At 35.6% G+C, this 26828-nt stretch overlaps 1 long non-coding RNA gene across 2 annotated transcripts; it reads left to right on the forward strand.

The window, feature by feature from the left end:
* The first annotated feature begins 425 nt into the window (after positions 1-425).
* On the forward strand, positions 426-26233 carry LOC117090819. 2 transcript variants are annotated; one of them, XR_004440136.1, is made up of 3 exons: positions 426-619; positions 11796-11843; positions 26180-26233. It is a non-coding gene; the product is annotated as an uncharacterized LOC117090819 (long non-coding RNA). The 2 variants fall into 2 exon arrangements; XR_004440137.1 differs by lacking the exon at positions 26180-26233 and adding an exon at positions 12186-12477.
* The last annotated feature ends 595 nt before the right edge of the window (positions 26234-26828 follow it).

The following is a 26828-nucleotide window of genomic DNA, read 5'->3' on the forward strand; positions in this document are numbered from 1 at the left end:
AACCTCCGCCTCCCAGGTTCAAGCGATTCTCCTGCATCAGTCTCCCAAGTACCTGGGATTACAGGCACCTGCCATCATGCCTGGCTAATTTATTTATTTATTTTATTATTATTATTATTTTTGAGACAGAGTCTCGCTCTGTCGCCCAGGCTGGAGAGCAGTGGTGCGATCTCCGCTCACTGCAAGCTCCGCCCCCCGGGTTCGCGCCATTCTCCTGCCTCAGCCCGGAGTAGCTGGGACTACAGGCGCCCACCACCTCGCCTGCCTAGTTTTTTGTATTTTTTAGTATAGACGGGGTTTCAGTCTCGATCTCCTGACCCCCTGATCCTCCTGTCTACGGCCTCCCAAAGTACTGGGGTTACAGGCGTGAGCCACCACGCCGGCTCAATTTTTGTGTTTTTAGTAGAGATGGGCTTTCTCCATGTTGGTCAGGCTGGTCTGATCTCCTGACCTCACGTGATCCGCTCGCCTCCGCCTCCCAAAGTGCTGGGTTTACAACCGTGAACCACTGAGCCTGGCCTCAAAGACTTGTTCTTCATACAACTGTTTGCCTCTTATCTACCTATGACCTGGAAGCCCCCTTGCTTTGGATTGTCCTGCCTTTCCGGACTGAAACAAGGTACATCTTACACGTATTTGTTGATGTCTCATGTCTCCCTGAAATGCATAAAAGCAAGCTGTACCCCAACCACCTTGGGCGCATGTTGGTAGGACCTCTTGAGGCTGTTATGGGCACATCCTTAACCTTGGCAAAATAAGCTTTCTAAATTGATTGAGATCTGTCTCAGATACTTTTGGTTCACAGCGTTTTAAGAGGAAGAAATTATAATCATGGAGAAAGGCACTAAAACAGATGGAACAGAAGCACTCAGCAAGTGTGTAACAACAAAACAAACACTTTTAAAGGAAATTGCTTATTTAAAATAGCAAAAAAAATCTATAGTTAATCTATCATCAGTAATGTCAATAATTAGAGAAATATAAATTTAATTATATTTTACAATACAGTGTTTACTAATTCCAGATTTAAAATGTTATAAGGATATATCAGTTTATTTGGTACTCAAAACTATCACATGAGCTAGGTACTGTTATCTTATTATATAGATGAATAAACTATAAAAGGTACATCATGTAACCTGTCCAAGACCTCACAGCTAAAAGATGGTGGAGCTAAGTAGCTGCTCTGGCTCCAGAGTGTGTGCGTCTCAATTTTAAATTAACAGCTATGACATCAACAACAAAAGCAATTTTACTTTGTCTAATTATAATATAGTGAAATTAAAATGAAATAACAGAAAGTGACCAGAAGAACCTTAATTATTTTGAAAATTAAGAGAAAAGCTTTTTTTTTCAGGAATCCTTGAATCAAAGAAAAAATATAAAGTAAACCAATAAGAACCCAGATATTACAGTAATGAAAAAATGCTTTGCATCAAAATCAATGGTGTTCAACTGTAGTTAAGAAGAAATGTAAAACATTGAATGTGCTTATTACTAAAAGAAACAGCTAGTATATTTTTTAAACCCCAACAAAATCAACTACAAATATTAAAAAAAATGAATAAGATGAAAGAGAAAATAAATTATTTAGGAACACAAAATAATGTAAGAAAGAAAATAGTAAAAATAAGAACCAATAAAATAGGTGAAACTTTTGTGGGCATGATTTAAAACAAAGAGTGAGACAGAACAAAATTGGGAGATAGGTGCTAACACAACACAGCCCACATCTGGAAGAAAAATTCCCATTTTTGAATATCATTGGAAATGAACTTTATGTCTATTAAAAAAGTGTTAACAATCTTAAGAGCATACTTAGATAGCCACATGTACAACACAGGGCCGGTGAGATTTTTTTTCTAAGACTGGAAACCCAGGAACGTAAGGAAGGTGGGTATGTCAAAAACAGGACAAAGTAAATGAGTTGGCTGTTTAAATAACAGGCTTGAAAAAAAAAATGCTTGGAGGATGGAAGGCAGTACTTACAATGAAAGTTTCCATTTCACATGAACAGAAAAACCCAGGTAATTAAGAGTTCTCAAATCCAAATTGATAACAAAAATATGAAAAGTTGCTCAAACTTAATAGAAATTAGATAACACAGGTTAAAACAAGCTAAATTTGTGTCTATCAAAATGACAAAAACTTTTAAAACTTCTAAATATATTGCTGAAAGTAATTTGGAAAATTATAGTATTCTCATATATTTCAGACAGGAATTGGAATGCCTAAAATCTTTTAGGAGAGCAATATGCTAATATTTATTAAAATTAAAATGATCTGTCTGTGAACATTATCTGTATTTCCTTTGACTCAGGAAACTCATTCTAAGAAATTTATTTCAAATAAATAAAATCTCTCATATATAAAGATAGTTCCACCAGACAGATTTTTTTTTTTTTTTTTTTTTTTTTTGAGGCAGGTCTTGCTCTATTGCCCAGGCTGGAGTATAGTGGTGCAAACACAATTTATTGCAGCCTTGACCTCCTGGGCTCCAGTAATTCTCTTGCCTCAGTCTCCCTGTAGCTGGGACCACAGAGGTGCACCACTATGCCTGGCTCATTTTTGTAGAGAAGGGGCTCACTAAGTTGCCCAGGCTGGTTTTGATCTCCTGGAGTCAAATGATCCTCCCGCCTCAGCCTTCCAAAATGCTCAGATTAGAGGTGTGAGCCACTGCTCCTAGCCTCTACCAGATTGTTTATTGATATTTTTTTCACATGGGGGAAAAAAATAAACCATTAGGTGAGGGAACAGCCATCATTGTGTAAAACGGTTGACTGAACTCTATCAGAACCACCCAATGGAAGAATGTACTGCTGACGTGGAAAAATTCCACCCTACTTTTCTTTGCCTGCATTTCCTATATAAAGGTAGGGTTCTGCTTGTCTTTGTCAATTATTGATATTTACCTAGAGGATGTTCACTAAATTTGATGAGTAACTTTAGGACAACTGGACTTAAAATATGAACGATGTGGCATACACAGGCTTCACTTCGGGGAGTCAAAAGACAGTTTGGAAGAGATAGGAAGAGTTGTTCACTTAAGGTTAGGATGCTGCAGATGGAGAGAGTGAATGGTGACTTCGGATATGAACTGCGAGTCTAAAGTAATATACTGGGGGTACTCTGGATTGCAGCTGATTGCAAATAAGCTGTTTCCATTAAAAAAAATCCAGGTGGCATGGAGAGTAATATCACAGACTCATTTAAAAAATGATTAACAATTCTCCATAGGAAAATCAGGGAGGCTACCTAGGCAGTATATAAAACAACAAAGCCCATGATACCTTTCGGATTCTAAAAATCCCATGAATCTAGAGGTGAATAACAATTTATGTGGCCTATGGAATAAAAGACTACTTTAAGCCCTGTATTTTCTTCTCTTTCTTCACTTTATTTAGCTGCAAATTCCATGATCAATAAAATGAAAACAGTACTGTTAAGCCCCTCTTATAAATGAAATCAAAGAAAGAATAAGAATGAAAAATGAGTGAGAACTTTTATTTTGGAGTAAAGATTGTGGTCTTTACCTGTGCAATAAATTGCTCACATATTTCATTGTCGTTTTTCTCACAATTGCTTGAAGAAAAATACTCTCTGCACACCCGGATTTGGGTTTTCCCTTGCACAGGTTGGCCAAAGGTGTACCTAATAGGGGAAGGTGTAGTTATGATTACAGATAACCAATATCATAGCAATATTTTGTGATCTTCTTCAGAAATTATGTAGGAAGTCTCTAAACTATGAGTAACCCAGGCTAACCAAATTGAATTAGGAATCCTCGCCTACTGGTGAGGTTTTAGGTTCCCCACAGAATTCAGGTTAAACTGGGCATTTGATCTTTTAAGAGGATTTGGCTGCTTTTTAAAAAATCAAATTCAGGGTAAGGCAGAATCTAAAATAATCTAAAATCTCATTGAATATGATTTAATGCTTAAACTAAGTTTTTAAAAAAATATTTTAATCTGATAGAAACATCATAACATTATAGCACTTTCCCTTCTATCAGAAAAATATATATATGTCAAACTTGGATGATTCAGAATCTTGAAATATTTCCACATCAGTATTTTAAGCATGAGTTTTTATTTATCACTCAATAAATATAAAGGCTGTGGGACTTGGCATGAACTGGTTATGCTTTGACCAAAAATATAATACCTTATGGGGTGGGTTTGAGTATCTCATTTTCTCCTAAAACACAAAACTACAACACAAGATTTGTAAAGGTTCAACCAAAGGCAAATCTAGTTAATTGGAGTTTTCGTTTTGTTAATAGATAACAAATGTAAAACTAGCATATAATAAAAGTGAATATTATTTTCACAGATTAGAATACTTTTTTCTAATTGTTGGACACTGATATATATCATTTATTTTTCCCAGTGACCCTGATTTGTAAAATGAGGTCAAGTAACTTACTTCTCCACATTGTAATTGATGAAACTAAAATTCGAACTCAGATCTGCCTCACTCCATGGCCTTTTCTTTCCACTCACCTTTTTCTCTTTCTATTTAAACATTCCTAACACTTCTGAGATTCTGGGTCAATTCACATCAATAAAATCATGTGTCAGGTTTCATGATTATATAAAGGCCAGACTTAGATCTGGCCACACATATTTCTTCTTATGTCTGAACATTTCTTCTTATTTCTACTTAATGTCTTTTATTTATAAAATAAAACTCTTACTGTAGTGTTATCTGTAAGCTAACATATGCTCATAAGACAGGTAGCTTAAATGTTTAAAACAAGACACAATAAACATTCTCCCTTTGTTTGTGATTTGAAAAGCTTTTCATGAATGCTAATGCAGTGTGTTAAAATCTCTTTGCCTATAGGTAAATTTTCTTCCCTCTTAAAAGCCTAAGTCATCTCTGAGATTGTTTGCTAAAATAATCCAATTTTTTCTTGTATTCTCTAGCCATTCTAAGCTAAATCCCAGAAAGGACTAAAGAAACACAGACACAGTATCATACAATTTGAGATGAACCAATTTGGTGTGAACTTTCTAGAAGCAGTGCTCTCACAATCTGCCCAGAAATAACTTTGTAGCAAGCACAGCTCCAGTCTAGCTGCCTGGCCTCTTGGCAGGATATTATTATTGCTGATACTGATTTACTCCTTAATGTAACTCTATCCAGAATACAGTATTAAAGAAATTTCAAGAAATCAGGTTTGCAAGTCTTTTCCAAAGGCCATGCTTGGGAAACATTTTTTCTCTCCCAATGTGTTGTAGTTTTTTTTAGTATACTATTGTGCAGATAAATAAATGAGATGTTAATGCCATTGAAAGCTCTGGTTTTGTGTATGGCCTTTCTAGTGAAACCAGTTTAGGACTCCGGATTTCTTCCAGCTTATATTTAACACCTTATCATTTTCAACATCAATGATCTACAGTCTCTCATCTATTACGTATATTAAATTCTGGTATTTTCAACTACTCTTCATTAAAACTCAGAAAAAAATTTATAATCGTTTCCTAAAGTCAAAACAAGATTTGAAATGCTGCTGAACACTGGTTTCCAAGATTCAGGATTCTCTGGGGCATCAAAGGCATCTTAAGAACCACCCTTGCATGTTCATTAGACAGCCCTTTAACCAATGTATCTTTGCTAGACTGCTGAAAATACTCAAAGGCAAGTAATTTTCATGTCATAAGTTAAAGTGTTTAACAAATATGACAAACATTAATATTGTTAACTGTTTTTATAAAGTATATGACAGTTATTGATTAGGAGAGTAGCTTTGAAACTGAGCAACCTAGGTCTAAATCCTAGTTCTGCCATCAACAAGCTCCATTACTGTTGATAAGTTATTTTAATTCTCTGTGTCTTATTATCTTTCTTCATAAAATAGAGATGACAATAGCTCCTATATCATAGCACTGTGGTAATAATATACGCAGAGCTTAACAAACTAGTTGACATTCAAAAATGTTAGCTGTTTTGTTTCTTTGTTTTTTCTGAGACGGAGTTTCACTCAGTTGCCCAGGCTGGAGTGAGGCGGCATGATCTCGGCTCACTGCAACCTCCACTTCCTGGGTGCAAGCAATTCTCCTGCCTCAGCCTCCCGAGTAGCTGAGATTACAGGTGCCTGCCACCACGCCCATCTAATTTTTTGTATTTTTAGTAGAGACGGGATTTCACTATGTTGGCCAGGCTGGTTTCGAACTCCTGACTTCGGGTGATCCCCCTACCTTGGCCTCCCAAAGTGCTGGAATTACAGGCGTGAGCCACCGTACCTGGCCGATTGTTTATAAATTATTATTAGAAATTTGAGAAAAGACATTAAAAAAGGGGAAAAAATTAAAAATAATTTTCCAAAAACAAAATACAAATTTCTGAAATCATGTATTTTTTTACATTAAGAGAATTCAAATAATTCAGATTAAATTGATATGATGCCTTATTTTCACTTTGCCATTTCAATAGCTCATATTCTTATTTTAATGAAAATATGCCATGATAGTGAAGATTCAATGAGACAATTTCATACCAGCTGCTAGAATTCTACATTGGCACAACATGTTTAGTGAGGAGTATAGCAATCAGAAGACTAAAAGAATGGTACAGATTTTGTCTTGGTAATTCCTTTTCTGGAAATCTTTCTTAAGTAAAGAATTTTTAATTCAAAAGCTACCTATTATATGTTATACACAAAGACATATACTGCAAAATTATTAATTACCAGGAAAACAAAATGAAACAGCCAACATGTTATATAATAAAATAATTAAATTTGGTACAGTCACATATAATTATGTTTGTGCAACAGAAAATTGGAATTAATGAAAAGATTGGCATAATATGAAGACATGTTTTCTTAATTATAATAAATAGAAAAGTATGATTGTAGTCATGGAAAATATTCATTAAAATTAGAGGAAACTTACAATGTTAGTGACATTACAATGGTAATGGCAGTTGGTCAAATTAATAATAGGTAATGTCTTGTATTTTTCTCCATATTTTTTCAAATATTCTATAATGAGGATTCATTGCTTCTCTAATAACATTAATGTAAGCATATAAATAATTAAAGTTTCATGGTTAATCTCACATCTCATTCTCTCTGAGCTTTGTTTTCTTGTGAAGGTAAATCTCCTGAATAAATACTTACTTAGCACAAACATCCACTTGGAATTCATCATCTGAAATAGTTACTGTTTGTGGTGCACTGACCGTAACTTCAAACTTGGGCAACACTGGAAACAAAGAGAGATATACTTTAGTCTGCACAATCACAGGAAATTGTAGTCTTATAGCTTACTGTGATTCCTGGTACCTTCCATCTGTACGAGCTATGTATCATTTGCCCCAAATTGCGTGGCACTATTCTACATGGTGGTGTCTCACTAATGATTAATTCTTCCTCTTTCTTTTCTTTTCCCTATCCTCAGAATTTCACATTTTGTTTCTTTTTGCTTGTTTGAGACGGAGTCTCACTCTGTTGCCCAGGCTGGAGTGTAGTGGTACAATCTCGGCTCACTGCAACCTCTGCCTACAGGGTTCAAGCCATTCTCATTCTCCTGCCTCAGCCTCCTGAGTAGCTGGGATTACAGGCATGCATGACCATGCTAGGCTAATTTTTATATTTTTAGTAGAGACTGGCTTTCACCATGTTGGCCAGGCTAGTCCTGAACTCCTGACCTCATGATCCACCTGCCTCAGTCTCTCAAAGTGCTGGGATTACAGGTGTGAGCCACCAAACCCAGCCTCACATTTTGTTTCTATTGCAATCTCTTAGATCTCTCCTAGAAGACTGTGGGGATTCTAGGAAAAAATGTGTATTTTTCTAGGGGGAAAAAGAAGGCAGGAATCAGAATAAGGATACTGGGGAAGGAATGAGGAGCAGCAAAGTGCTGATGACGAAGCCAACCAGGTCAAGGAAGGGAGATCAGGGAGATAAAGAAAATCAGATCAAGCTTCACCTACTCCTGCCTAAGTGTAACATAAATGTTGTTTTGTTCCATCCTTTGAACCCTTCATCTACATAGGACAACTACAAATAGCAACTGGTTACCATATCTTTTAACAGCAAATTGGTGTGTCACTGTCTTCCCTGAGTTTTTTTTCACAACAATCCAGTAATCTCCAAACATTGGTTCCGAAATCAATTGGAATGAGAGTTGGGTAATATTTCGGAAAGAAGTCACATTTTGCCATTGAACAATCCGATTGTTTTGAGGATCCTAGAAAATAATGAAAAAAAAATAAACAATCAGAGTTTGCATGAGAGTATCACCCTTTGCTGATATATTTTGGATCGTTTCTATAGTTGTTGGAAGTAAAGAAAATGCAACCATTTTATTGCACTAATTATCTCAAATTGTAGAAGCAACATAACTTCCTCAATGCATTCAATTCCAATCTTAACGTATATCTCACTTAAACCCAAAATGACTAAAAAATATTGTATGTAATGCTTTTGCTTTTGATCCTTCTAAACCAGAGTTCCATAGTTAAAGAATTAGAAACTTGTTTTGCTTGCTTCGGAGTGGTGCTGTCCAAAGCGATGGACTCTCACCAAAAGGGTCACAAAGAAACACATGCTAACAAATGCTTATAAAAATTGCCACGGGTTTTTATTTAGTCTCTACATAAGTTGGTCATGAATTGCACACTTTGTGTGCAAGAACTGCTAAGTGGAAGTTGTATGACAAGAGAGGATTGATGATGCCAATATAAATAAATTTATTAACTTATTAATAAATTCTAGAAACAATGTATATTTTCTAGGGGGAAAAAGAAAATAAATGTATTGATATCATTCAGCTGTGATTAAAGAAATCCTGACTAAAAAGATCTTCATAAAAAGACAAAAACATACTTCACCACTCACTACAATTTTTTTTTCTTTCCTCTACTGTAAAGTCTAGAAAGCTAGAGGCCAGGCACAGCGATTCATATCTATGTTCCCAGCAGTTTGGGAGACTGAAGTTGGAGGATTGCTTGAGCCCATGAGTACATGACCAGCCCAGGCAACAAAGTGAGAACATGTCTCTACAAAAAAATTAAAAATTAAAAAATAGTAAAGCATGGTGGCTATTTTTTTTTTTCCTGTGTAGCTCTGGCCCCAGCTACACAACAGGTTGAGGCAGGAGGATTGCTTGAGCTCAGGAGATTGAGACCGCAGTAAGCCGTGTTCACATCATTGCACTCCATTCTACACAACAGAGCAAGACCTTGACTCAAAAAAAAATACAAAAAAAGTCTTAAGGCTGAATTAATATCTCAGACTTCCTTTCAGTAAGAGTTGTACAAGTGACAAAGTGTTGGTTGATTAAGTGTAAGGGGAAGTTACTGGTTAGAAATTCTCTAAAAGAATCAGGCCTAGTTGGCAGTGAAAATAAAACAATACATTGAGGGTAGCAGAGAGGTTAAGCAGAAAAAACCTGGATCCTTGGCAGCACTGTGTTGTTGCTAAGTGTCTACACTCAGACTTAGTGGTTTGTGAAAACAAAGAATCTTTACTCGTTTAAGTCAACTTTAGTTAAGTTTTCTGTTACTTTCAATGGAATGCAATGTTAGCTGAATCAGGATGTGATGAAAATACTATTTATAGATTACTGATAATCCAGACAACATGAAAATGACTGACATAATAATTATTCTACTATAAGAATGAGCTTAGCATAGGATACACCTCTGTAACAAAGTCAAAGCCATCTAAATTATACAAAGACTATTTGATGCACATATTTACATACATAATTACTAGTGCTAAGCCTGGATCTCAGTGTACCCATCTTCAGACATAGCTAGCAATACTGTTGCACGTTGTATGTAACAGATTAAAATACATATGTTGGAGTTGGTTGATACAATTTTTTACTGATAAGCATATGACTTCAAATAAGTTTGAAGACCCCGCTATTCTAGAGATTAGAACAGTTAGGAGGAGCCTCTCTTAATTATTTTCTGAAAACAGAGTCAGTTTTATAATAATATCACCTTCTAGCATATTTCAAAATTTTTAGATGTTTGTGTTTTCTATTTCCTTAAAACAAGAAGTGGGTAAATTAAGATTGAAAACGGCCAGCAGCCAAAATTGAGCAATTTCAGGCAAGGATACCGCTTAGAAAAATCTCAATGCTTTATTCTCCATAAAAACCAAGATAATGCATTTGCCACACGGCTTACAACAAAAGCAGCAGTACTTGATTTAGACCTTCATCTGATGCCTTACATTGTGTATGCACATAAAGACTTTCACTTCCCCTTATTTTAGTCATCTTAATTTCTATTTATGAATTATAAAAACCAAAACAAATCACCTTTATCTAAATATTTTAAAAGAATGAATGTAAAAAGCAGGTATCTTACCTGAACTATGATTAAAGGATACTGAAAGAGGAAAAAACAATACAGATTAATACTGTAATAGCACATGATTTTTTGCCAAATATTGCATTACAAAGTTCTAAATATGTCTTAATTTAAGTATTGAAACCTAGCCCTTACTTCCCCAGAGGACAACGTTTCTATGGCTAAAGATGCCAAGAAAATCACAAATGCAAAATAAATCCAAAACATCTTCTGGAAAGTAGAAAGCAGGTTCCATACAAGCTATGTTTACTTTACATAATGAAAAGGCCTAAAAAATATACATCAACTCACTACAAATGAAAGTTTTCCATTTAAACATGAGGTTAGCATTGAAGCTATACCCATAAAATACTCTATGTTGGAACCTCATTTCCACACATATAGAAAGCTTCCTGAAGAAGCTTTATGTAGCAATGGATTTGTCTAATTTGTGTACATTTTATTGTACCACTAGAAATTATTGAACTCACCAAATCTTCAACAGCCTTGAACTTGGTATCCAGGGTCACAATGCGAAACTGAACTAAAAGAGATAGAGACAGAGGGAGAGGAGGTGGATGATTCTTTGTTGGTGTTGTTTTTATTTTCCCTCTAGGTATGATTGCTTGTAAACAGAGAAATTAATTGCCTTGCAATCATGGAATACTATGCTCCCTTCTTCCCTTGCTCTGACTTGACCCTTTCAGATTGGGGTTCCATTGAGAAAGATCTCTTATTGCACATTGATAATTCTTCTGTTCAGGATGCTCTGCTGTGACCAAGGCTGACACTAGCAGCTACTACCGCTGGGAACTTTTGCCCTTACAGCCCAGTGAGATCTTCAGCATTGGTGACAGAATTAGTCATAGAGGGATAAATCTGAAATACATACGGCAGGAGATAAACATAATTTTCCTGAAAAAATGTACTGATGCTAGCAAACGTTAATTTTAGCAGAATTCTAGAAAAACTATCTTAGCTAACTTTGTATACATAATTTTCATCATAGCATTTTAGTGAGTCCAAAAGAGAAAATATAATTTAGCAAAAATCTCACTATAAGAATTCTGAGTTTAGTTCTATTTATTTTCAATAAATGATATATAATAATAACCAGAATTAAATGCAGAGATGCTTTCTTCCAACTCTTTAATTTTACGAATGAGAAAACTAAGTGCTAAGTAACAGAATTTACTTTGCAAAAGCCAATTATTTATTAACAGATCCAAGACTAAAACTAAACCCTCTGAATCTTGATTTGGTGTTCTTTCTGCTACCTTCTACTTACAACAACAATAAAGAAAATAGACGGGCTTTACCTAGGTTATCAGATTCATTATTACTTCTACTAGTATGAATAACAGTGATAATAATATTAGTTAGAGGTCTTTACTGAATGTTAGGCACTATTTTACATTGACTATCTTATTTTACTCTAACAATATTTCTACAAGTGAAACACTTTTATTTCCATTTTGCAGGTGAAATAACTGAGCCTTAAATAGAGAATTAATTATCTTGCCCAATCGGTAAGTTATGGAGCAAAGATTCAAACCAAACAATTGTCCTCCAAATCCTATACTTGTAGCCATTACATTATATAGGCCTATCGCTAGAATTTGTAAACACTGAAAATGGTATTGAAAATTTTATGAAGCAAAGCATTCAATTACTGATGTTGGAGGGTACTCTTTCATAACTGACCCAGGCAACCAATAAGAATTCCAGAAATTCACAATTCCGTGATGTTAAGAATCAATTTAAGACTAAAATTCAAGTTTGAATTGCTCTTAATTTGGTGAATGCATTTCTGAAGCCAATGATACTAAGGAAACACAAATATTTACTTACCTTTCTCTCCCGATTTATAGATGGGTTTATCTGTCTGTATAAAGGTTGCCTTCTCCTCTGAAATGACTGCTACAGATCTTCTCTCAGAGATTTGATGAGTAGCTCCCTTAGCCAGCAAGGTAATAAAAGCCAACTGTTCAGATGACTTCTGAGAGACCTTTTTATGTGGAAGAGCAGAGAATGAAGAAATTATTTTTGGATGTTAAGATGGTGAACAATGTCTTAATTTGGTTTCTTAGAATAAGAGATACTTGTAAACCTACGTTTTACTAATGAGAGACAGTGATTCCATGTTATAATTCCTTTATTTAGCATGAGGACACTTTCTAAGAAGCTTGTTTCTTATATCTTCTTGCCTTTTGTTTATGGTTTTTGTTGCCCTGAGTCCCAACCCTTCTCTTCTTTACTTACATTCTCTTTCCTCAAACTGTGGAACAATTTTACTACCTAAAAAAAGTTTTTACTGTTACCTCATTACATCTTTTTATAATAGAAGTATGACAGTATTTCCCAAGTTTTGTTGCATGTGAAAATTTTCTCTATTTCTTGACTTACAGGTAGTATCCAATTTTCTTTCCTACCTTTTACAATTCATCCCCAACCAAGATTTGTTACCTCCCTAAAAATAATTTTTAAAAAATAATTTCATCTTTCCATCTGAAGTCCCAAACTGTGAAATTCAATGCCTGACCTTGAAATCTGCACAAGCATAGAAGTTATCTTCTTCCACAAACTGGTCAAAAATAGTGGTATTGGATCCATCATATTCTAAGACGACACTCAAGGATACAGATTCATTAAGTCTTAAGAGGTGGAGACAAGCTTTTCCTGCAGAATCACTCTGAATCACAGAGGAGACCCATAGGATATATTGCCTATGCAAAGAAAGTAACTAACACTGTAAACACGTGCAGGAGAAATGGAGAACATCCACAGAAAGCATCTTTACCTTGCTGAAATATTCCTGAAATATGTACCTTTTTCACAGATGGTATTACAGTAAACTTAGGCACAGAGAAGTATCTTAAGAAAAATATGTCAATTGTCTTTATATTTGCTTAAAATTTATAGAACAAACAAACCGGCACTCAGTCTCAGAAGGTGAAATGGTAAAAGTGTAATTAAATTTTAACATGAAACATATTTAATGAGGTCATTTTGTTAGTACTTTGCTGTAAATAGTGCAATATTTCCTTACGGTTCTGAAGCCACAGCAGCAGTAAAATGAAGCAAAAAGGTGCTCAGGAGAAAAGTAGCCACCATTTTATCCAGATGCCTGAGTAATAAAGATTTCAAGAGAAATTTTCTCACTGTCTCTTTCTCACTCTCATTAGAAATTAGCTACCTCAACTCTCCACTTTCCTTACTTCCTTCTGCTCTGCCTCTCTCTGTATATTGTTGCTTTTATAGTCCATACACAATGGAAGATCAATTACTTTTTGGAGCAAGTACCATGGAATCCACCAATCACATTTAGATCATCTCTCCTGTTACTTCTCCGAAAGGTGTCACTTTATATGCAACTTCCTGCTTAAGTTCACTGGACCTTGCTCTGTTTTTAGAATCAGCAGCACAAGTTGTACAGGAAGAAAGAGAAGAACAAAGAAAATAGTTGTGTGACAGGAGTTCATTAGTTTATTTCAGCATCACACTCACAGGGTTGACCACAGTATCAAAAGCATTACTACCTAGGAATTAGCAGTTGGAAGAAAAATCCCTCTCCAAAGAGCTGGGACCATACCAATTCCCAAAAAGTAAATTTTCCAGGCTTCTGAGAGAAGTAGCATTACTGATTTTGCCAAAACATTAATACAAACAGATATTCAACGTAAGCTTATTTTACAGATAATTGAAACTGTTAAGTTACTCTTTTATAATTTCATAATACACAATTCAGCATTAAAAATGTTGGTCTGTGTTTAACATTTAATGTGACTATCTTAGTGAGGTCTTCTTACAATGTTCCATGTCCTTTTCTACCTGCAATATAATGAGAAAAAAATGAAAGAAAAGGTGAAACACACACACACACACACACACATATTTCTTGGCCACAAAAAAAAAAAAAAGAAGAAGAAAATAAATTCTTTACCATTATTTTGATTGCAGAACATTTTTTACAAAGCACATGAACCAGCGTTAGGATTCCAAGGCTTTTATGACAAAGGTGATAGTACTTTTATTTATTGCTTTAGTGCAGCATTTAAACAGACAGTGTACTGTAAGGTAAATAACGAGTTTTAGGATAAAGAGTACAATTTCCAGTTTTAAAAGTAAAGATTTGAAAGCATTAGTTTGGGGACTTAAAATCCATAAAAAATTTATGATTTAGTCTAAATTGAAGAAAAACAAAAATAAAACTCAAAAACAACTAGCAAAAACTATAGTTTTTGGAATATAATTTTTCTGTCTCCAGTCCTTATTTATTTTAAAAACAAATCATGATACGACTGATTTGTTTGCAAAATAAACTTTAATTTTATTATAGATGGTCCGATTATTTGTATAAAGTACAGCAAGAATAACTTTTTTTTACATAGATTTTTTAAGTTGACTTTAACTTAGAGCTTGATTTTGAAAGGTTTCTTAAGTACCAAAGGTTTAAAATACTGTATATTACAAAATAAAATCTTATATTACCATAAGTCATTCATTTAGCCAAAATGATAACTTACACATTTTAAAAAAGGAAAAGCCATTATTCTTATAGGAGACTCAGCTTTCCAAACAAGACTCAATGAAGATAGCATGACACCAACTGAGTGTCTCCTTTCTCTCAGGAGATTTCAGTGGGAGGATTGTTTAAGTCCAGGAGTTCAAGACCAGCTTGGGCAACATAACAAAAACTTGTCTCTACTAAATTTACACAAAAGAGTTAGCTAAGCATGGTGGTACAGTGCCTGTACTCCCAGCTACTCAGCAGACTGAGGCAAGAGAATCCCTTGAACCCAGGAGGTCAAGGCTGCAGTGAGCCGTGATCATGCCACTACACTCCAATCTGGGAAATAGAGTGAGATCCTGACTTAAAAACAAAAATTTGCTCAAAGATTATCCTAGCTTACAGAGGTAAGTCTTTTACAATGGCAATATCTCTTCAAAAGACATATTTTCATTCCAATTCTCAGAACTTCAGGTTGTTTGGTATGGGGTTGATAGTATGGGGTTGAAGAAGAGGGAGAGGGTGGGTTGCCACCAATGGTGAATGGTGTTAAAGTTAGACAAGACAGGAAAGACAAAACAAATATGTAAATGAAGTGATGATTAAAGTTTGATATATATTAAGTATGAGGTACTGCTGTACAACAAAGAGGTGATATCAAGTTGAGGGTTGAAATAAATTTCACACTCTGGAAAAGAGAGATTTAGCTATAGATTTGGGAATTATTGTGATATATAGATAATATTTAATATTAAGGACATTATAAAATTACACAGGGAAACCATTTGTAATGGGAAAGAAGGTAGCCAATTATAGGAAAGACTGGTGAAGATCTGACTACTCTGCTACTTGAGCTGAATGATAACTACAGGCATGGGGCAATGTTAGTTAATTTCCTTAGTGCCACTGAGTTGAATGTAAGACAATGCCTTGAAAAGTTGCTTTGATATTATATGCTTTACAAATTTTTACACAACAGAAAACCATTTCGTTGATTTTCCCAGCTGCACAATTAGTCATAGTACATTTTAAGCATCAAAAATATAGAATCTATTTCAGTTCTTGAGAACATCTTGAACTTCTGGTTCACCTTTATGAAGTGTTTTCACCAACACTACAAATAAAAGTATTGCCCAAGTCCAGTAATGTGTAGGCAGTTAATCATGCTGGAATACAAATAAAACTGTTCCATTCTTGATATTGCAATCCATTGAAAGGAAATCACTTTTTCCTCATAAAGAAATAAGCTGCTTGACAAGTGAAATTGCTCCTCTTGAAGTCAGATGTTTATCTCTAGCATCAAAGATTAATTGTCATAGTTGCCAAGAAATTTCTAGTTACAACACCCACCTGTGGATGAGTGATCAAAAAAGTAATGGGGGAGAGGCAAGTGGATAGTGAAGAGCCAGGCATGTATGATGTGACTGGGTTTGGAGAGTCATATTTTTTCAGCTCTGCAAATTTCAACAGTGTCAAAGATGCAATTTTATCCAAGGTCATTTAGGATCAGTTTTTATCGTTTCATTTGCCTAAGAGTCTTCTAATCCTGAATGATATCACACTACCCAAGCAAACAGACTGTCAGACATGTAAATAAACAGACAAATGTCAAACAGAGTCTTACTAAATGCTACCATCGTTATGGTAGTTCAAACATCTTTAATTCTTTTTTTGCGTTAATGAAATGCAACCGTTATCAGTTATATATATTGAGGTTACATAAGATTGGATTCAGGGGGAAATGGTTTCACTGTTAACAAATGCTTAAGAACCACTGATAATATAAATACGAGAACTCTGGACTTGAAAAATGAAGACTTTGTTTCATACCCATAATGCACCAGTGCCTAGCTCAGTGATCTTGAGCAAATTACTTAAAAGTTTTGGTCTTCAGTTTAAATCTATGACACAAGAGAGAATTGTGTTAGCATTTTTTTTTTAAATCAGGAAAACAAATAAAAATAACCTATATGAGTAATACTGTTTGAATTTATGTCCGTGCCCCTTGCTGGGGGATGGATTTCTCCTTTGCTGTTCTCATGATAGTGAGTGAGTTCTCATGAGACCTGGTTGTTTAAAAGTGTATAGCACCTTCCTCTTTGCTCTCTTCCTCCTTCGGGCATGTAAGACATGCCTGCTTCCCTTTCCCCTTCCACCATGACTGTAAGTTTCTCTTAGGCCTCCTCAGCCTGTAGAACCATGAGTCAATTAATTCTCTTTTCTTTATAAATTACCCAGTCTCAGGTATGTCTTTATAGCCATGTGAGAATGGACTATTACAATGAGGATTAAAAATCTCAAGAGATATCTGAATATTTAAAAAGAAGCTGGTTGGTGCAAAAAAAAAAAAAAAAAAAACTCTAGTAGGTGACAAATGTGGAAAAATGATCTTTTTCTCAGATTCGTCTTAACTCATTCATCTCATCTCATTTGTCTCATCTAATCTCAGCTACATAACACTCCCTTGCACTTTCTTTACTTTAGCTAGTGACCCTACTTATCATGATGCTCAGAAAAATATAAAGGCCAGTATAGAGAATTCATAAATACCCAAGGGCACCATTGTAAGGTGTATTCTATGCCTACTCTTGAAGACTTTGAGGTTGACTTTCACTAGATGTGCAACATACTTGATGAGATTCTCACACCCTGAACTTGCCTGATCTCATCAGACATCTTTAATCCTACAACTCTTTTCTTTACTAGAGAACATAGTAAAAGCTGGAGGTGGTGTATAGATGAGGTGGTGGAAGAATGCCAAATAATGATTTAAAAACATAGCATTTATAATTATGAAATTCACTACTAAAACCACTCTCCCTCTGAAAATTTTGCTACCTTACTTGCAGAAACATGGCCTTAGCAAAACAGCTGTGATAATATTATGCATTCAATGTAGAGACTTATTCATTGACTCAAGAAATATTTACCAGTATGTATTTTAGGTGTTGTGACTGAATGGAAACTAAGAAAATGATATATGATTTCTTTTCCTCAAGCATATAGTGATATGCTTAGTGAGATAAACACACAAAAAAACCCATTCCAGCTCATGTAAGACAATGGAGAAACAGACAATTTAGGAAATCCACCTTGAGGAGGGTAGGATCAAACGTGATTCCACAAAAGGGGTGCCACTTGAAAATCTTCCCACTTCAGCCTCTTGAGCAGCTTGATCCACAAGAATGCACCATCATACCTGGCTAAGCTTTGTATTTTTTTTTTTGTAGAGACAGGGTTCTGCCATATTGCCCAAGCTGGTCTCAAACTCCTGGGCTCAAGCAATCCTTTTGCGTTGGCTTCCCAAAGTGCTGGGATTACATATGTGAGCCACCATGCCTGGACAACATTTATTTTTATCTAAAAATCAGAGATCTTAATCTGATGTTGTATTTCATAACCAGGACTTTAACTCAAATAAGCTAGATAAATCAGCAGTAAAGAAAACACAGAAGTTGGATTATGAAACTTTAGAGCCACAGAAAAATTTGAATTTAGATAGTGGATGTTAGTTAGGCTTGAAAATACGATATTTTTTCTTTCCTCCTTATAATAAAAGGAGAGAAAACTTAGCTAACCTGGCATTCTGGGTTCCTCTGAACTGGTGGAACTCTTCCTTCTTCAATCATTAATTCCTAGAATGATAAAACGAATTAAAGTAGCACTCCTTTGAAGAAAAGGAGAGGGACTGGGAAGTTGAATCTTTATTTTCTTTGTATCTTTTTTCCTTTTCTTGCTATAACGAAACAATAAAATAAAGTAAACCAACATTAGCTAAGTAGGTCTGACCTAGCGCACTGTGATTCTGGGCAATCTTCAAACTACCTTGAGTAATATTTCTGGCCTGGACACCTAGCTCACCAGGATTACTGTGGTGATAATATTATTTATATATGACTCTCATTACATATTTCACAGAATTTTACACATCAGTCATTCTATCACTTTCTAGTATCATAGTGATACAGTAATGACACATTTAATGGAAATAAGTTATATTACTCTAGCCAGAATAGTATTTACAAAAGTCCTTCGTCACATCCTATTTGCCCTAAGGTAGTCCAAATTTCCTTCTGACTCTGACGTGCCTCCAATGGTAAATATCAAGCCTATTAAGTTGAATTGTTATTATGACACTCATGGAACAAGATACGACATAATTCAATAATTTGGCACAATTACTACTCTACAATCAGAGTTTTTAAGGATAGCTCCAGGTAGATTACCAGGTTGCTAACTGTGCATGACACACAAGAGTTCATCATTTCCGCCTTTTCTTTGGAGTCTTGTCAATGTCTGTAACCAAAGTGTTAATAGAAAAGGCAGTGAACTGGGCAGTGAAATAAAATACAGGATAAAGTTTGCAAAATAATTACTGAATATTTACTATGTTCCAAGCATAGAAAAAGGTACTGGGAATTCAACAATTAAATAACAAACATACATGACTCCCACTCTCAGAGGTTTTACAACCAAATGGGAGAGACATTTTAAAAACTGGTCTTGTACAATGTGACAAGTGCCCTGAGAGGAGCAGTATCAGGTGCAAGAGGAACCTGTAAGAGTGGTGTCTACCCTGGACCTGCAGAAGAAGAGGCTGCCTTCTAGATGTAACTGGAGGTCATTGTCTTAAGTGGGATAACTCAGAAACAGAAAATCAAACACCATATGTTCTCACTCATAAGTGAGAACTAAATAATATGTACAGATAAACAGAGAGTAGAATAATAGACGTTGGAGACTTGGAAAGGGTGGAGGTTTAGAAGGGAATGAAGGATGAGAAATCACTTAATGGGGACAGTGTACACTATTTGGGTGATGGTTACACTAAAATCCCAGACTTTACCACTATGAAATATATCCATGTAAAAACACTGTACTTGTACCCTCTAAATCTATTAAAAAGGAAGAAGAAAAAAAAAGTATGATATCTCATGTGAAAAATAGGTATACATTTATAATGGAAAGATATATCTGTTGTTAGAAAAAATAGTTGGTACCTGCTATGGTTTGAATGTGTTCCCCAAGAAGCATGTGTTGGAAACTTAAGCCCCTGATGCTACAGTTTTGGGACATGGAGTCTAATGGGAAGTGTTTAGATCATGAGCTTCAACCTCATCAATTGATCAACGTCAATTATAAAAGGGCTTGATGCTGCATGTTTGATCTCTTGCTCTCTCTCATCCACTCTTTGTTCTTCTGCCATGACATGACACAGCAAGAAGACCCTTGTCTGATGCCAGCCCTTGTATCTTTTACTTCCCAACTTCCAGAAATGCAAGTCAGTAAAGTTCTGTTCATTACAAATTTACTCAGTCGTAGGCCTTCTGTTGTAGCAGCACAAAACAGACTAAGACAGTCCCTGATGAAGGTAAAAAGTATGCCACAACTTGTAAGTAAGACAGAGTCTGTCAAGTACAAGGATTTAGAGTGGCCAAAGTGGCTAGAATACCAAAAGACAGGGTAGGATGCAGTGAGACTTGGGATAACAAGAAAATTGAGGTGCCAAATTATAAGGTCATTTTGCTCTGTGTCCAAATGGCAGCTGGAATCTATTTAAATGTTTTAGGTATGGAGTGACAGAAACAACTTTTTGGCTAGGAACTGGGTTAAAGAAAACTCCTAAACTAATAATATTTATTCAAATTAGCTGATTAAATTTTTTAGAAAATCTAGAACAAAAATGCTGTTTTACATCTGTCAATTCAATCAGCATCTCTTCAGCATGTAAGAGCACGCTTTTTCCTTTTGGGGGGAATGTTCGGTGAATTGTTTAATATACCTTATTAAGCTCAGTGATGGATTTATACTTGGAGAACATATTTGACAAACAAAAGACTTAGAAGCAAAAATAAGAATTAGTGAACATTTATTACATGCTAGACTCTACTGGGTACTTTCATGTGAATTTTCTCATGCAAAGTTAGACAGGGACAAGGGAGCAAATGAGGAATGCATAAGTGACAACTAACTCTGCTGCATATGGCTTCTGATATGGCTTAAAGTCACTAACTACAGTCATAAAACAGGAAATGAGGCAGTGATGTTCCTCTAGGAAGACTTGCCCTGTAGTTTTACAGACCCACCGTCTTGACACAGGAATATCTTTAATTCTTTAGTCTCCAAAAGCAGGTTTTCTCAGTCCTTCCACTATTGGGCTTCATATATGGCTCACCCTCCACACATAGATCCTGATACTTCCATCCCAGGAAGCAACAAGGAAAGGAATAATTGGAAGGGAAGATAGGAAGGGAAAATTAGAAAGGGACAGTGGGAAGGTTATATATTTTATTATTTATTTTAGTCAGGAGTTTCGTGAATTACTTTTGTGAAGTCAATCTTTTTCTTTGCTCTCTTTTTTTCTTTGTAAAAGATATCCATGGTTGTCTTGTAAGCTTGTTTGGGTTAGAGGGCTAGTTATGCGTAAAGAAACATCAAATGTTGAACCCTTGCAGGATGAAGGTGAGGAAGTGTGGCCTGTATTGTAGAAGTCAATGAAGGCTGCAGGAGAAGAAAACAGAACTGAGGCTTGACCTATGAGGGCCTGTAAAGCTGGATACTGCCTACTTCTGTATCCTCAACTGCCTGGAGGAGAATTATGCAACAATTAATGCTTCATTCAGGTAACTTGCCTCTCAGCCTCCAGGTTAGAAGAGTAAAGGAGCTTTATTCCTCCCCTTCTGCTTACTACTTGGGTGAGAACACTTCCCATCAGATGCCTGGAAGTCTTCTCACATTCCCTAACCCAATCCATGGGAACTCCGGTCCTTTCTCTTTCAGAAACCCATGCATCTGTTGGCAACCCATCCATCTTCATCCCCCCAAACTGTCAAGAACGATGAAGAATCTAAGATGTTTATCCTACTTGCAAGCTAATAAGTTAGCCTGTGGGTTTCATGAATTCTGACAAAAGACCTGAACCTCCTGAGTCAGAGAAAAAGGATCCTTGTGATTCATACATAGCCAGAAGAGTAAGTTGTACTTTTGCTTTAGTTCCCCTTGTCCATTCAAAGTCTGAATATTCATTTCATATATCATTATCTGTGTACAAACATTTCAAAGTATCCTTCTGAATTTTCCAGCTACACAATAATATTACCTTCAAAGAATGACAGTTTCTTACACATATATTCCGCTTTTATTTAGGGAGAAAATTCTCCAGATTATAATTATGAAAGAGGAAATTCAGATTCTAGTTATGGGCATAGATTTTTCCTTTCTACTTATTGATTAACTCATCACATTTACTGGGTGTGTTCTGTGTATAAGAGTCTGGGAATCCTTATCCCAAAAAGTAAAGAAAAGGAAGAGGTTGGGGTTTTGTTCGTGTCTCAGGAAAAAAATGCATTATTTGTTTGTAAATTAAGATTTATTGATATTTACTCTGCTGCATATGGCTGATATTCTGATTTACTGATCAGAAAAGGAAAAAGGTTTGGTAGTATTTGATTTGCAAATAAGCATTTGTTGTTTATTTTTGAGGTATACTATATTAAGTGAATTTAGTGTTGAACTGCTTGCTACATTTCATAAAAAGGTCAATGATGAGAACAGACATGCAAAAGCAATTCACCACTGTCTAAACGGATAAATACAATTCTATTATACTAGATTAAATAAATATAATATAGTTTAAATTATATTGTTAATAGTAAAGAATAAGAGATGTAAAACATGACTACTATATTCATATAATAGTAAAAAAATTTCTGTACAGTTTTACCATTTGAACACTTTGATTGGGTAACACTGCTAGATATAAAGTATTAGAGAGATGGAATATATTGTATTTAAACTGTAGACTCTGAAGTCTGATAAGGTTCAAATCTAGGCTTTTTTACTGACAAACTGATTGACATTGAGCATGTTGACATCTCTTGGGAATCGAATTTGTTCATCTATAAAATGAGAAAAATAATAATGCCAACTTTATAAGGTTTTCATAAGGATTAAATGAGTTACTGAAGACAAAGTGCTTAGAACAGTGCTTGGCACATAGTAAACGTTCAGTACATGTTAGGACATATAAGGTGAGAGATGAGAAATTGAATTTGAGCAAAGAAGCAAAGTAAAAGTCTTTGACCTGGCCTCATTTCTGCTTTTGTAGAATGTGGCCATTGTACAATCTCTATGATTATACATTGTGCAATCTCTATGATTCCATCTAAGTTTATACAGCCTATTTCTGTGGTTAGATTATTCAAACTTCCAGCCAGAGACAGGATCAACTGTTAGAAAAGCAAATGGTCGCTTGCTTGTTGCCAGGGCAATGATTTGCATTGTTCCAGGAAGAAGGAAGGAACATAAATGTTTTGCTATGAACTGGACTCTGCCTAATTGATCTGGCATTGTGTAAACTACTGAAACAATATTTGCTTAATTTAGTCCAACACAAACGTGGAGATATGCTTCTTCACCTACTCCTTCCTCCAAGATTCAAAAAAACAAAACAAAACAAAAAATTCAAGTGCTACTGAGCTCTTATAAAAGCGAGGTATTTCTTTTGTGAACTAAAGATCGTGTAACTATGAAAGGCATTATTGGGGATTAGAATATATTTTAGAATTCATCTAACACTAACATCTTTGTTAAAACCTTCTAAAGATGTGAATTGTGTGTATTTCCTTTTGTCTATTGACCAGTTATATCTTAAAGTATTATAAAGAAGAGAGGACGTTCAAAGAAAGAAAGAAAAAAAAGAAATGGAGCACCTTTTTTTTTTTTCTGATAAAATCTTTATTATTTAAGATAACTCTGACCAAGAGTAATATGCTCTTATTTTTACTCATGGCCCAGTAGTGAAGAAATAAGATTCTAAGTAAGCAAAGTGGATCCTTTTGGTGTTGTGGAGAACTGGTGCTCTTTCTTTGTAAGGATTTCATTTACACAGCTTTCTAGCAATACAAATTTTCTATTTATAACTTTCTTTCATGTTTCAAACCCTAATATACAATTTAAAAAGTCTGAACTCAAGAAACTCTGTAACAAAACCAAATGGTTTAAAAAAAATTTTGCCCCACTTCAGGTTGGGTGCAGTGGCTCACGCCTGTAATCCCAGCACTTAGGGAGGCTGCAGCAGGTGGATCACTTGAGACCAGGAGTTCAAGACCAGCCTGGCCACCATAGTGAAACCCCGTCTTTATTAAAAAACCAAAAAATTAACTGGGTGTGGAGGCACACGCCTGTAATCACAGCTACTTGGGAGGCTGAGGCACAAGAATTGCTTGAACCTGGGAGGCAGAGGTTGCAGTTAGCTGAGATTGTATCACTGCACCCCAGCCTGTGCGTCAGAGACAGATCCTGTCTCCAAAAAATAAATAAATAAATAAATAAATAAATAAAACTTTGCCCCACTTCAGACCTAGTGACTTCTTCCAACCCTCAAATACCAACGGCTTTCTCACCACAAGATTTTTAACTATGCTGTGATCTATGACTAAAATGTTTTTATTCCTCATTTCCTAGGAAATCCCTAAGTGACATATGCTATAAATATTTTGTCACACTGAATCTGAATGGCAGTATAATCCTTCCCCACTGAAACATTTTTTATTTCATGTGGCATCTTTCTTTTTCCCCTTTCTCCTACATACTGCATTGTATTGCTGATTCAGTATTTGTCTTCCCTACTCAAATGTGAACTCAATGAGGGCAGAGAACAAAAAATTATGTGTTCTTTTCTAGTATTTTCACTGCCTGTTACTATATAACAGGGGTTCCTAACCCCTGGACCATGGACACATTATGGTCCATGGCCTGTTAGAAACTGGGTGGAACAACAGGAGGTGGGCGGCTGGTAAGCCAGGGAAACTTCATCTGTATTTACAGTTGCTTCCCACCACTTGCATTACTACCTGAGTTCCACCTCCTGTCAGATCAGCAGTGGCATCAGATTCTCATAGGAGTGCAAATCCTATTGTGAACTGTGCATGAAAAGAATCTAGGTTGCGTGCTCCATATGAAAATCTAATGCCTGATGATCTGTCACTGTCTTCCATCACCCCCAGATGAGACAGTCTAGTTGTAAGAAAACAAGCTCAGGGCTCCCACGATTCTACATTATGGTGAGTTGTAGAATTATTTCATTATCTATGACAATGTATTAATACTAGAAATAAAGTGCACAATAAATTAAATGTGCTTGAATCATCCTGAAACCACCCCTACCCAGGTCCATGGAAAAATTATCTTCCATGAAACCAATCTCTGATTCCAAAAATGTTGGGAACTGCTACCACATAAGATATGGTAGTTAATATATATATTTCAATAAATGAGTTGTTATATTATGTTAGAACTGAAGAGACAGTCATTCAATGAATAACTATAAATCAGATTTAACTTTTTGTATTACTTTATTCCTATATCCTTTCATGAAAATAGGTTTTGGGGTCTGGTGCTGTGGCTCAAGACTGTAATACCCGCACTTTGGGAGGCCGAGGCAGGCAGATCACCTGAGGTCAGAAGTTTGAGACCAGCCTGGCCAACATGAAACCCCATCTCTACTAAAAATGCAAAAATTAGCCAGGTGTGGTGGTGCATGCCTGTAATCCTAGCTACTCGGGAGGCTGAGGCATGAGAATCTCTTGAATGAAGGAGGCTGAAGTGAGCCAAGATCGCACCAGTGTATTATAGCCTGGGCAACACAGGGAAACTCTGCCGAAAAAAAAGAAAATAGGTTTTTGAGAACTAAAAAATGGAAGCAGAGAAACCACTAAATGAGGCTCTGGAAGAGATATACATGAAAGGCTATGGTAACTTTGTACTGACATGGTGCCTGGGGAGATTGAATAGACAATATTTGGAACATGTTATGAAAGTGAAGTCACCTGGATTTGCTATGAAGGATAAAGGAAAGGGAGGAGTAAAAAATTAATCCATTGTTTTTGCTAATGGTACTGAATAAATAATTAATACGAATTTTCTGAGATGGAGCATTAATGAGCAGATAATTAAGAGTTCCACTCTACATACTATATATATATATAATATAAATTTCTTTCAGACATCATGTAGCAAACTCGAATAGGCAACTGGAAAAATTAGTCTGGAGTGCAGGGGAAAGATGGGACCCAAAGATGCAAATTTGTTTTGGGCCTCATTGACATATATAGTTGACCCTGGAACAATGTGGGGTCCAAAGAGCATGGACCCCTGCACAACTGAAAATCCACATGTAACTTTTGACTCCCCCAATCTTAACTACTCTTGTAGACTGGAAGCCTTGCCAAAAACATAAACAATCAAATAACACCTATTTTGTATGTTATATACTGTATTATCACACTAAAGGTAAACCAGAGTGGAGGTGGTCATCATAAAGGTTTTTGCCCTTGTTTTCTTCACATTGAGCAGGCTGAGGAAGAGGAGGAAGAGGAGAGGGAGGGTCTTGCTGTCTCAGGAGGGGCAGAGATGGAAGAAAATCCAGTGTAAGTGGACTCATGAAGTTCAAACCCATGTTGTTCAGGGTCAACTATAGTTCATATCCATATTAAATATTGGCCAAGCTGAGCCAGTTAGATTCTCATCAATTATGAAATCAATAGCTACAGTGCTATTATTTACCTTACAACTACATAGTGTTTATATTATTTTATGTTATCTTTATATTTACATTATATTATAGTGTTTATATTATATATTAATACTTTTAGAGTCAGCAGATTCTCTGCTAGTTTCTCTTAAAGATGTTTGACATGTGATCATGGGTACTTAAACAAAAAGTTCATATGTAATTTCCCCCTAAGCTTTACATACTTTCCCAAGGCATTTGGATTTAAAACATAAATCCTGTTATTTTAGGCCAATATTTTCTCTTAGGAAACAAACAAGTAGCTTTAGAACCCTAATGTCTATAAATCTTAGAGGATTATACACTGTGTTTTGGTCATAAGAACTTGTACTGCCTTTATTCTTTTTCTTTTTTTAAAGCATTGTAATTATACATACTTAAAGGATACAATTTGGCTGGGCGCAGTGGTTCACGCCTGTAATCCTAGAACTT

Source organism: Trachypithecus francoisi, unplaced genomic scaffold, assembly GCF_009764315.1.
Source record: "Trachypithecus francoisi isolate TF-2019V2 unplaced genomic scaffold, Tfra_2.0 Lachesis_group11, whole genome shotgun sequence".
NCBI lineage: Eukaryota > Metazoa > Chordata > Mammalia > Primates > Cercopithecidae > Trachypithecus > Trachypithecus francoisi.